This window comes from Medicago sativa, chromosome 8 (genome assembly GCF_051527215.1).
Source record: "Medicago sativa cultivar Bolivia chromosome 8, Bolivia_mono, whole genome shotgun sequence".
In the NCBI taxonomy this organism is placed as follows: Eukaryota; Viridiplantae; Streptophyta; class Magnoliopsida; order Fabales; family Fabaceae; genus Medicago; species Medicago sativa.
Window position 1 is genome coordinate 84572157 of NC_140756.1, and position 11476 is coordinate 84583632.

General features: G+C 38.9%; 3 pseudogenes across 2 annotated transcripts; all 3 read right to left on the reverse strand.

The window, feature by feature from the left end:
• Positions 1-1118: 1118 nt before the first annotated feature.
• Positions 1119-2994, reverse strand: LOC146902469 (UDP-glucosyl transferase 73CC6 pseudogene; annotated as a pseudogene). The gene has a single exon (XR_015024215.1). The product of XR_015024215.1 is annotated as a UDP-glucosyl transferase 73CC6 pseudogene (transcript).
• A 1348-nt stretch (positions 2995-4342) lies between these two features.
• On the reverse strand, positions 4343-6188 carry LOC146902470 (UDP-glucosyl transferase 73CC6 pseudogene; annotated as a pseudogene).
• A 919-nt stretch (positions 6189-7107) lies between these two features.
• On the reverse strand, positions 7108-9302 carry LOC146902471 (UDP-glucosyl transferase 73CC6 pseudogene; annotated as a pseudogene). Its single transcript, XR_015024214.1, has one exon. The product of XR_015024214.1 is annotated as a UDP-glucosyl transferase 73CC6 pseudogene (transcript).
• Positions 9303-11476: the final 2174 nt, after the last annotated feature.

Consider the following 11476-nt stretch of genomic DNA (forward strand, 5'->3'; position numbering starts at 1 on the left):
CCGTCAAATTGTTTGTTTTTGGAGCGAGCAACAACATGTCCACTAGCTCTTCATTTTCACAGATGTTATCGTTTGAAGCATTTATTTTCTCATAATGAACGACCAGACCAACGTAGCTGCTGATCTTGCATAACAGAACTACAATTTTTACAATCCAAACATATATAGCAGACGGAACATGAACACTAAAAGCACCACGAGAATCACACGATTTGCATTTGATGTTTTATTGGCTTATCACCATTTTAGGTACCAAATGAAGTGGGCCATAAGGTGAAAGAGGAGGCATTCTATAACATCCTAAGAACATAATTAGGACTTGAAGGCATAGCCTTAGCATTTTCACTTGAATTTACATTTACTACTCTTTTCTGACACTGTACCCATGTTAAAATTTGTAAAACGAGAATTCTTCAAATAATATTGAAATTGAAAAGCATCTTCAAAGCTTTATTCTTTTCTCCACATGAGATAAGCAATGATAAAAGAGGTTGATCCAGAAACACCTTGTCAACAATGAACAAGAACGAGAACACGGCCTTGTTGATGGAAAGAGGACCAAATGGTGAGCTATGATCGAGGTTTGTTGTTTGCTGTCTTCGGTGGCGGTTGTTTTCTATCTGATGATGACAGAGGGATCCATGAAACTGATGGAAAAAAGAAAATGGATGGAAAAGTTAACGGTGTTAATAAGAAAGGGAGGTGTTTGTCTATTTCATTAGAACATAAGGGAAGTTAGTGTGAGTTTTAAAACTAGAGGGGGTGTCTGTGTCGTTTCAATAGACCTCAAAGGAGGTGAATGTAATTTTCCCTTTGATCTTTGTTTGTTGCAACTTGCAAGAAACTAAAAAAACCAATTTTGAGGATTGTATGATTCATAATCTGTGGTGGCATACCGCATAAGGATGTTCAGTGGGTTGCAAAAGCATCTCAAGACCACTTTTTGTATTTACCAAAAATAAAATCATATCAATAAAATAGATCAACTGAAACTTTGAATATCAACCTCAACATAATAACACTCAAAATTGACAACAATAATATACATAAAGTGAAACAAAACAAAAAATATTATAGACTAAATTTTAAAATAATCGAGAAAAACAAATCTGAAAATATGTTGTCAAAGTAGCAATACTCAATATTGTCCTCTTCAATTTTCATGATTTGAGTGTTTGCGGCAAATGTTACATAAACACAATCCATAATAGGATAATGCTTCTTCAAACAGGATATCTCTAGATACTCATCGCCAACCAAATCCACGTACAATATTCATACTTTTGCTTGACATATAATGAGAAATAATTTAGAAAAACTAAGACTGTGGTGGGTATTTGAATTAATCAAGTGTCTTGCAGTTTCTCATTCGTTTAAGATCATCAATCAAAGCCAACAAACTGTTATGAGACGATCCACCTACTTGAACAGCTCGCGTAGCCTTTTGCCCAAACTCTTGAGCACGTTGTCGAATTTCCTCAGCTTCATCGCCACTGCCCATCAATCTCCTCACAGCCTTTTCTATACTATCTTTATTCACAACCTTCTCTTTCTCCCCAAAACCATTCACACACCACTCTGTTGCACCCACCTCCACCCCGATCCCTCGCACGTCAGTTATCAACTTCTCATTGTAGAATTGTTCTCCATGCACCGGCCACGTGATCATTGGAATCCCCGCGCTAACAGCCTCCACGGTCGAGTTCCACCCGCAATGTGTCATAAATGCACCCACAGCAATGTGGCTCAGAATCATAACTTGTGGGGCCCACCCCCTAATGATCAAACCTTTCTTCGTTCCAATGTTTCTCTCTTCGAATCCTTTCGGCAACCACTTTTCTTTCTCATCTTCACTCTCGTCTTCTTTCCCTTTCTTCTCAGGAACCACCCATACAAATTCGTGACCTGATGCTTCTATCCCACACGCAATCTCATAAAGTTGTTTATCAGATAAATAGCATATGCTCCCAAAGCATGTGTACAACACTGAGTTAAGTCTCTTAGAGTTCAACCAATTCTGACAATCATGCACACTAACTACATTCTCATTTCCCCTCTCTGATTTCTCTTGAATGGTTTGGCGAATAAGAGAAGCAGGACCAAGATGCCAAACCTTGTGACCAGTGATTTTCTTGTAGTGTTCGATGCACTCTTCACCATCAAGTTCAATGAAGTTGTTGATGATGAGTCCCTTACTTTTGAGGATTGTTTCAAGCATCATTTCCATGAATCCGGTGAATATCTTTGGCGGCTTTGTGCACAAGGTGATGGAGTGAGGAAAATTTGGAACAATGAATGAACCTGGACTCGAATCCGTGTGAGCATAAAATGAAGGGTTTATTCTAAGGGATTCCATGAGGGAGACGGTAAAGAGGGAGAAACCAGTGAAAGCAATTGTGGGGATTTGAAGCTTATGGGCCAAGTCAAAAACCCAAGGGTTTATGCAGTCGGCGATTATGCAGTCAGGTGGATCCTTCTCCATGAAATCCTGAATGGGTTCACGAAGGAGCATTGCCCCGTAGTATATCTTGCCGGAGGTATCGCTGTCGGAGGTGGAAGACATAGATTCAACGCCATCGGGGAGGCCAACTTGTTGGGAGGGGAAGTTGACGATGTGAAGGCGGAGGAAGAAGGGATCGACGTTTGTGAGAGATTTGGTAAAGAAGTGGGAGTTGGAGGGAGTGGTGATGATAGTAACTTGTTGGCCATGGGATGCAAACAGAGTTGCTATGTCACACATGGGGATCATATGCCCAGGTGCTAGATATGGAATGAAGTGAAGTTTCATTGGTCGATCTACTTCAACACCTTCCATTGCTTATAAATTCTCTCTATTCTATGTCTCTCTTTATGTTCAACCTTGGTTTAAATATACTGTAGTTATGATTATTTGATTCTCTGTCCACGAGATCCGTGAGACAGGATTAGATTATAGAAGTTTCATTTTCGTAGATTATAGAATTATTTGGCTTGTTAGGCAGTGGAGGCTAGCTCTTACGACAGGAGAGGAGACTTTTGATAATTGATAGTTGCATATACTTTATTTATTTATTGAATAAACAATCAATTTAGTTTAGAGACTAAAATCAACTTAATAGGTCTTATATTATACTTCTATCTATCAATTTTGTCCCTTGATAGAAACAAAATTGATGGATGATGATATAGTTTAGAGACCTTTTAGATTGTTTTAATAGTTTAAGGCCAAAAAATGATAATTTAGAGACTAAAAATCATCCTTTCATACATCCACATTTTAATTCAGCCGCCACCCTTTTTAAACTAATTAAAGCCAACACACGTTAGAGTCAGATAGCAAATTGAAGATATATTGTATAAAAATCAAACTTTCCTGCTAGTTGTAATTACCTTCATTTTTTCCTCTTCAATTTCAAAACACTGAAAAAACAATTCAAGCTTTGTTCATATTAGGCCTAAATGGATGAATAATTTTGTTTTACCTTAGATAGACTACTTGCCTGCATAGAATGAAATAATTCTATAATGTCATTCTAACTCACAGCTGTACTTTTCTGTTAGGACTGACAAGCTTGTTAGGATTAGTAAGATCTATTAATTATTTTGAAATGCTATATATATATGTATCTCATGGAAGGATTGAATAAAGGCTAGAAATGAATTAAGCAAAAGCTAATCTTAGAGAGGGTACTCCACTTACAGAACAGAACATATTTTTTCCTTTTTTAGTATTCTCTTTGCATTAGTACAGAGTACATTTTAGTAACATCTTCACCATTCTTTGCATGTGTAGATGTGCTGATACCAAAAACTAATACCAAGATAGACATTTGATACCAATGTGAAGATTTCTATGAAGTTGTTGGGGCCGAGAGATGAACCTTGTCTACTAACCATGTTTTCACATGTCTCTAATGCAAACATTTTGTTCTCTGATACTGATACATGTCCTTCCTCGCCACTTTCAAAACAATTCGAGAATTGCAGTTGCTAATTCTTTCCTTCTTGCATGCATGTAAGTGTAGAGGTCAAACATTTTGTGCAGATAATCTTTCATGCATGATACTCTAACATGCTTGAGTTAAAAAAAAAAAAAAAAAAAAGCTCGAACATGTTTGTAGGTTTAGCAGCCAGTAATCATGACTGAGTAAGTCGTATATTAATATATGATTTGCAAATTTTTTTATTGCATGAATATAAAACCAAACATAATTCAACAAAATATAAAACCAAAACCATATCAATAAATTAGATCAACCAAAAGTTTGAATATAAAACATCAACATAATAACACGATGAAAATTGACAATAATATACATAAACTGAAACAAACTTAATAATTATAGACTAAATTTCAAAATAGTTGAGAAAAACAAATCTGAAATTCATATTAAATTTGTCGGAGTAGCAATGTAGTTACTTTTCATCAATCTTCATTGATTTGAGAGTCTTTGGGAAAATGTTGCACAGTCACAATCCAAAATAGGAAAATGATTCTTCAAACAGGAAATCTCTAAGATACATCACCAACCAAATCCACAATATTCCATTTTACACATCATAACTAGAATTAACTTAGAAAAACTTAGACAGGGAGTCATTGAATAAATCGAGTGGCTTGCTGTCTCTCAATCTTTTAATATCATCAATCAAAGCCAGCAAGTTATTATGAGACGAGCCGCCTTCTTGAACAGCTCGTCTAGCGTTATGCCCAAACTCTCGAGCACGCCATCTTATATTTTCGGCTTCATCACCACCGTCCATTAATTTTCTCACTGCCTTCTCTATACTATCTTTGTTGATCACCTTCTCTCTCTCTTCAATACCATCCACACACCATTCTGTTGCACCAACTTTAATTCCAATACCCCGCACATTTTCTCATTGTAGAATTGTTCTCCATGTACGGGCCATGTTATCATTGGGATCCCTGCACTAACAGCCTCAATGGTGGAGTTCCACCCACAATGCGTCATAAACACTCCCACTGCTGTGTGGCCCAGGATCATAACTTGTGGGGCCCATCCCCTAATGATCAAACCTTTCTTCTTTTGAATGTTTCTGTCTTCAAATCCTTTCGGCAACCACTTTCCTTTCTCCTCTTCGCTCTCATCCTTTTTCCCTTTCTTCTCAGGAACAACCCATACAAATTCGTGACCCGATGCTTCTATTCCACATGCAATCTCGTATAATTGTTTATCAGAGAAATAACAATTGCTTCCAAAGCATATGTACAACACCGACTTAACTCGCTTTAAATCAAGCCAACGCGGACAGTCTTGTACGCCCACAACACTCTCATGTCCCCTTTCTGCTTTCTCTTGAATGGTTTTGCGAATAAGAGAAGCTGGACCGAGATGCCAAGCCTTGTGACCTGTGGTTTTCTCGTAGTGTTCGATGCACTCTTCACCATCAAGTTCAGCGAAGTTGTTGACAATGAGTCCGTTTGTTTTTAGCATTGTCAGATGCACCATTTCCATGAATCCGGTGAATGACTTCGGCGGCTTTGTGCACAAGGTGATAGAGTGAGGAAAATTTGGAACAACGAACAAATCCAAATCTGTGTGAGATTTCCATGAGGGGTTTATTCTAAGGGATTCCATGAGGGAGACAGTAAAGAGGGAGAAACCAGTGAAGGCAATGGTGGGGATCTGAAGCTTATGACCCAAGTCATAAACCCAGGGGTATATGCAATCAGTGATGATGCAGTCAGGTGGATCCTTCTCCATGAAATCCTGAATTGGTCCGTGGAGGAGCATTGCGCCGTAGTATATCTTGGCTGAGGTGGCGATGTCAGTGGTGGAGGACAAAGATTCAACACCATCAGGGAGGCCGACTTGTTTGGAGGGGAAGTCGACGGTATGAAGGCGAAGGAAGAGGGGATCGGCAAAGGAAGGAGACTTATTGGTGAACAAGTGGGTGTTGGAAGGAGTGGTGATGATTGTGACTTGTTGGCCACAGGATGCAAACAGAGCTGCTATGTCACCCAAAGGAATCATATGACCAGGTGCAAGATATGGAATGAAGTGAAGTTTCAATGGTCGTTCAACTTCAACCCCTTTCATTTTTTTTATCAATTCTCTCTATTCTAGTTTCACTATTCAGTACTCACCCCTCTTCCTCTCTCTTTTTCTGTGTGTGTCTCTCTAATTCACCAATAATTTGGTTTTATATACTTATTACTTACTATTACTTATTCTTTTCTGTATGCACGAGAACCATGAGGTGGAATAAAATATTAACTTCTATGATTTCAGAATAAAATAGAAACCACTGACTTAGATCTGAACTTGTCTAAGCCACTTTTATCATCATGCCAATGACAGTGCCACTTCTATGATTGATGAATAAAATAGCCATGTACAACAGAATAAGACAGAATAGCAATTTCATATTGTTTTCTAAGGAAACAATAACTATTTCATAGAAAGCCAAAATAGTTGGTATCACAAAATCCGTTACTCAAGTATATAAACCAATGACAGGTATGATATGCAAGGATTAGCTCCTCTGTGGCCAGATTACACACATTTATGCATCCATGTCATCTATGGTAGTTCGACCAAAATCGGACGGTCTAAATTCAAGTATGATATTTTAAATTATAAAAAAAAAATGTACGATTTTTTGACCATTCAATATCGACAATCACATATGTCCCGAATGCATGAATGTATGTTCCCCTTGACCGAAGGGAATATAAATTCGTTTAGAGATCACACCCCAACAATATCATCATTCAAAAAGAAATACTCGTTATTACCACCACACATTTGTGTCAAATAGCAAATTGAAGATATTTTGTACATCTAAAAATCAAACTTTCTTAATGGTTGAAATTGCCTTCAATTTTTCCCTTCAATTTCAAAACACCACATAAACAATTCAAAGCTCTGTGTGGAATGTTTATAATAGGCACAAATGGATGAATGATTTTGTTTTACCTTAGATATATTAGATTCCCTTGCTTATATAGAATGGAATAATTCTAGAATGTCATTCTAATCCACTGCTGAACTTTTCTGTTAGGACTCACAAATTTTTTAGGAATAGTAATATTTGTTAATTATTTTGAAATGCTATATGTATCTCAAGGAAGAAAAAATAAAGGCAAGAAAGATACTCCACTTATGGAACATACTAGTTTCCCTTCTTAGTATTCTCTTTCAGTAACATGTTCACCATTCTTTGCATACAATATAGATGCGTTGATACCAATAACTAAGACCAAGATAGATATTTCATACCAATGTGAAGATGGCTACGAAGTTGTTGGGGGCAGAGACATGAACTTTGTCCACATATCACTATCAGGATTAGTGATCTGCTCTAACACTTGATTTTTGAAATTTTGATGAAGAATAACGATTTCAGACTTGACTTTTCAGTGGAAAACTTGAATGAATAAAGAAAGAAACTTCGCAAAATTACTCCCTTGATATCCTTGAAAAGATCATAGCTCAAAACACGAATTAAAAACCAGATTCTCACAAACTCAAAGATTGAAACTTTGGGACAACATATAATCTAAACATATATATACTTATTGCAATTGAGCTACTCAATTGGCCTGCTATCTCGCAATCTTTTGAGATCATCAATCAAGGCTAACAAATTCTTATGAGACGAGCCACCTTCTTGAATGGCTAGTCTAGCCTTTTCTCCAAATTCTTGAGCACGACGTCTTATTTTCTCAGCTTCATCACCGCCATCCATCAATCTCCTCACAGCCTTCTGTATGCTATCACTACTCACCAGCTTCTCTCTTTCTTCAAAACCAGTCAAACACCATTCTGTTGCACCAACTTCCACTCCAATCCCTCGCACTTCTGTTATCAGTTTTTCGTTGTAGAATTGTTCTCCATGTGAAGGCCACGTAATCATCGGAACCCCCGCACCAACAGCCTCCACGGTGGAGTTCCAACCACAATGAGTCATAAAGGCACCCACAGCAGGGTGGCTCAGAATGAGAACCTGCGGAGCCCAACCCCTAATAATCAAACCCTTCTTTCCAATGTTTCTCTCTTTGAATCCCTTTGGTAACCATTCTTGCTTCTCCTCTTCACTCTCATCCTCTTTCCCTTTCTTAAGGGGAATAACCCATATAAATTCATGACCCGATGCTTCTATTGCACACGCAATCTCATAAAGTTGTTTATCCTGATAACGACAAAGGCTTCCAAAGCTTATGTACAACACTGAGTTATCTCGCTTCGAATTGAGCCAACTCAAACACTCTTGCACGCTCACTGCACTCTCTTGTCCCCTCTCTGCTTTCTCTTGAACAGTTTTACGAATAAGAGAAGCTGGACCAAGATGCCAAGCCTTATGACCCGTGGTATTCTCATAATACTTAATATACTCTTCCCCGTCAAGCTCAGCGAAATTGTTGACGATGAGTCCATTACTTTTGAGCTCTTTCTCCAGCACTGATCCCATGAATTCTGCTGATGCCTTTGACAGTCTTCCAGACAAGGTGATAGGGTGAGGTAAATTTGGAACAACGAATGAACCTGAATCCGAATCAGAATCCATATGAGAATTAAGTGATGGGTTTGTTCTAAGGGTATCCATGAGGCAGACGGTAAAGAGGGAGAAACCGTTGAAGGCAAGATTCGGGACCCGAAGCTTACTGGCCAAGTCATTAACCCAAGGGTACAAAAAGTCACCAATGATGCAGTCAGGTGGATCTTTCTCCATGAAACTCTGAATTTGTTCACGGAGGAGCGTTGCTCCATGGTAGAGTTTGCCGGAGGAGGCAAGGTCAGGGGTGTTGGACATGGATTCGACACCGGCGGGGAGGCCAACTTGTTGGTAGGGAAAATCAACAGTATGAATGCGGAGGAGGAGAGGATCTATGGATGGGAGAGATTTGGAAAGGAAGTTAGCGTTGGAGGGAGTTGTGATGATGGTGACTTGTTGGCCATGGGATGCAAACAGAGTTGCTATGTCACACATAGGGATCATATGACCAGGTGCTAGATATGGAATGAAGTGAAGTTTCAGTGGTCGTTCAATTTCAGTGCCTTCCATTGCTGATCAATTCTAGTTTCACTGTTTCCCTCTATCTTTTCCTTTGTATATATGTTTGTATCTAGAGTAATGATATTTTGATATTCATTTGGTGACAACTTTATTGACAACCTTGTTTCTCTTACTTCTTATTGGTCAAAAACAATGGAGAGAGAAAAATGAAGAGAGAGGATAACAATATCATGTGAGTATGAGAGAGAAAGTTGTCCAAAAGTTGTCAAAAAATGGTTGTCAAAATATCATTTCTCTTGTATCTAATATATATTTAAGCCGACAAACTTAATTTGTATGAACCTGGAAAGAAACTAAATATACTTTAATTTATTCTAGTTTTTCTGCACGAGACACACGAGCTAGATAGAAGAAGGGTACGATTTGTTTTCTTTGATGTCAGAAAATTGAGGGCAAAAAAAATGATACTTAGTTAGGTATGGTTTGGTGAAAGGGTGCGGTGTCGTCCCTGTGAAGTCATGTTTACAACAATTATTGGATTCATGATTCATCCAACATTCGCCAAGCCACCACGTATTTTGCTTTTTCTCTTTAAAATTTTGGATATACATAACAATATTGGCCAAGTGTTTAATTTCAATGATCTCTCCATTGAACTTTAGGACTCTATATTGTACTGTGGGTTTCCTATTATCTTTTTTTTTTACCGAAACAAAGTTAACAATTATCATTAATCAACCAATGTTTAATACAAGAAGGATAAGAATCAAAAATACGGTGACTAGCCCAAGAACAGGCCGCCCTAGCTAAACTATGAGCAACCATGTTCGCTTGTCTCCTAACAAACTTCACCTCGAAGTTGGAATGTAAAGATAACTGATAAATAATACTAGAAACAATAGCATAGATTTCTGAATCACCATGACCCGGAGACGATAGAGCTTGCACTAGAGTAGATGAGTCGGACTCGAAGACAACCTGGTCCCATCTGTTCGCATCAGCAAAGTGAAGAGCCTCGAGTAAGGCTACTGCCTCCCCCTCCAAAACTGTCATATTTGCTCGCTGCCATTTTGTTTGAGCCCGAATAAATTGCCCGCGGGAGTCTCTAACACAACACGCAAAAGATGTAATATGGTTACGGTCATGGAACGCGGCATCCACATTGCACTTCAACCATGTCTCGCGTGGTTTCTCTCAAACTGAGTTGTTACCTTGCACTCTATTCTGCCCGTGTTGCACAACCGGTTGTGGGGGATGTTTATGAACCTCCTGCCATTGTTGCCATGCATCTAGTGTCGTCCTCCCAATGCTTGTTGAAGTATGATGAGCGGCATTCCAAATGACATCATTACGTGCAGCCCAAATTTGCCAAAGAAGTGAAGCCACCCGACCAGCAATGTCTCGGCTTTCGGAACGACATATATCAAAAACAAAATCTTCCAAACTGCGCATAGTTCCAACTCGCGGTTGCAGCACAGTCGAAAGCCCTGCCCAATACCAACTCTCACGCGCCACCGTACAACCCACAAAAGCATGCCAATCATCCTCAACAGCCGTATCACACCAGGGACATATCACCTCACATTGTACATGTCATGATTGTAGTCGGAGACGGGTCGGAACACACCCTCTGCAAATCCTCCATAACAAATTACGTGTTTTGTGAGGGGAATTCACATTTCAAATTATATGCCACTCACCTTCAAGATGGAACAGATCAGTATGTAACAACTCCATCATAGCAAGTTTATAACCAGTCTTAACATTCTGAAACCCCATTCCACCAAATTCTTTGGGGCATGCCACACGTTCCCATGCCATCCATTTAATCCCTCATTTGTTACTCCTTCCTCCCCACCAAAATGCATTAATCATCTTTTCAATATCATCTATGATTGAATTCGGCAAAAGATAAATACTCATTATGTATGAAGGAATAGATTGTAACACAGATTTGATCATAACTTCCTTTCCCGCCTTCGATAATGCTCGTCCCCTTCATGCATTTATTCGTTTCCAAATACGATCCTTGATAAAAGAAAAAACAGACCTCTTATCTTTACCAATCATCGAAGGTAACCCCAAATACTTTCCGGTACCCATCACATGTCGGACACCAATAATGTGTGACAAATCCTTCTGCGCCGCCTCACTCATATTGCGACTAAAAAACACCTCAGACTATGATAAGTTAATTTCTTGTCCAGATGCTACCTCATAAGTGTTAAGAATAGTGAGTAGACGTTGTGCTTCCACCACATTGGCCCTGCAAAACAAGAAACAATTGTCTGCGAACAACAGATGGGACACCACTGGTGCGCCGCGACATACTTGTACCCCATGAATATCACCTCTATTAATTGCCTTATGTATTAGATTCAAGAGGCCCTCAGCCACCAATATGAATAAATATGGTGATAACGGGTCACCTTGGCGCAACCCTCGGCCGGGTACAATAGGTCCCACTCTATCAAAGTTCATAAGCACCGAATAAGTAACAGAACTAACACAC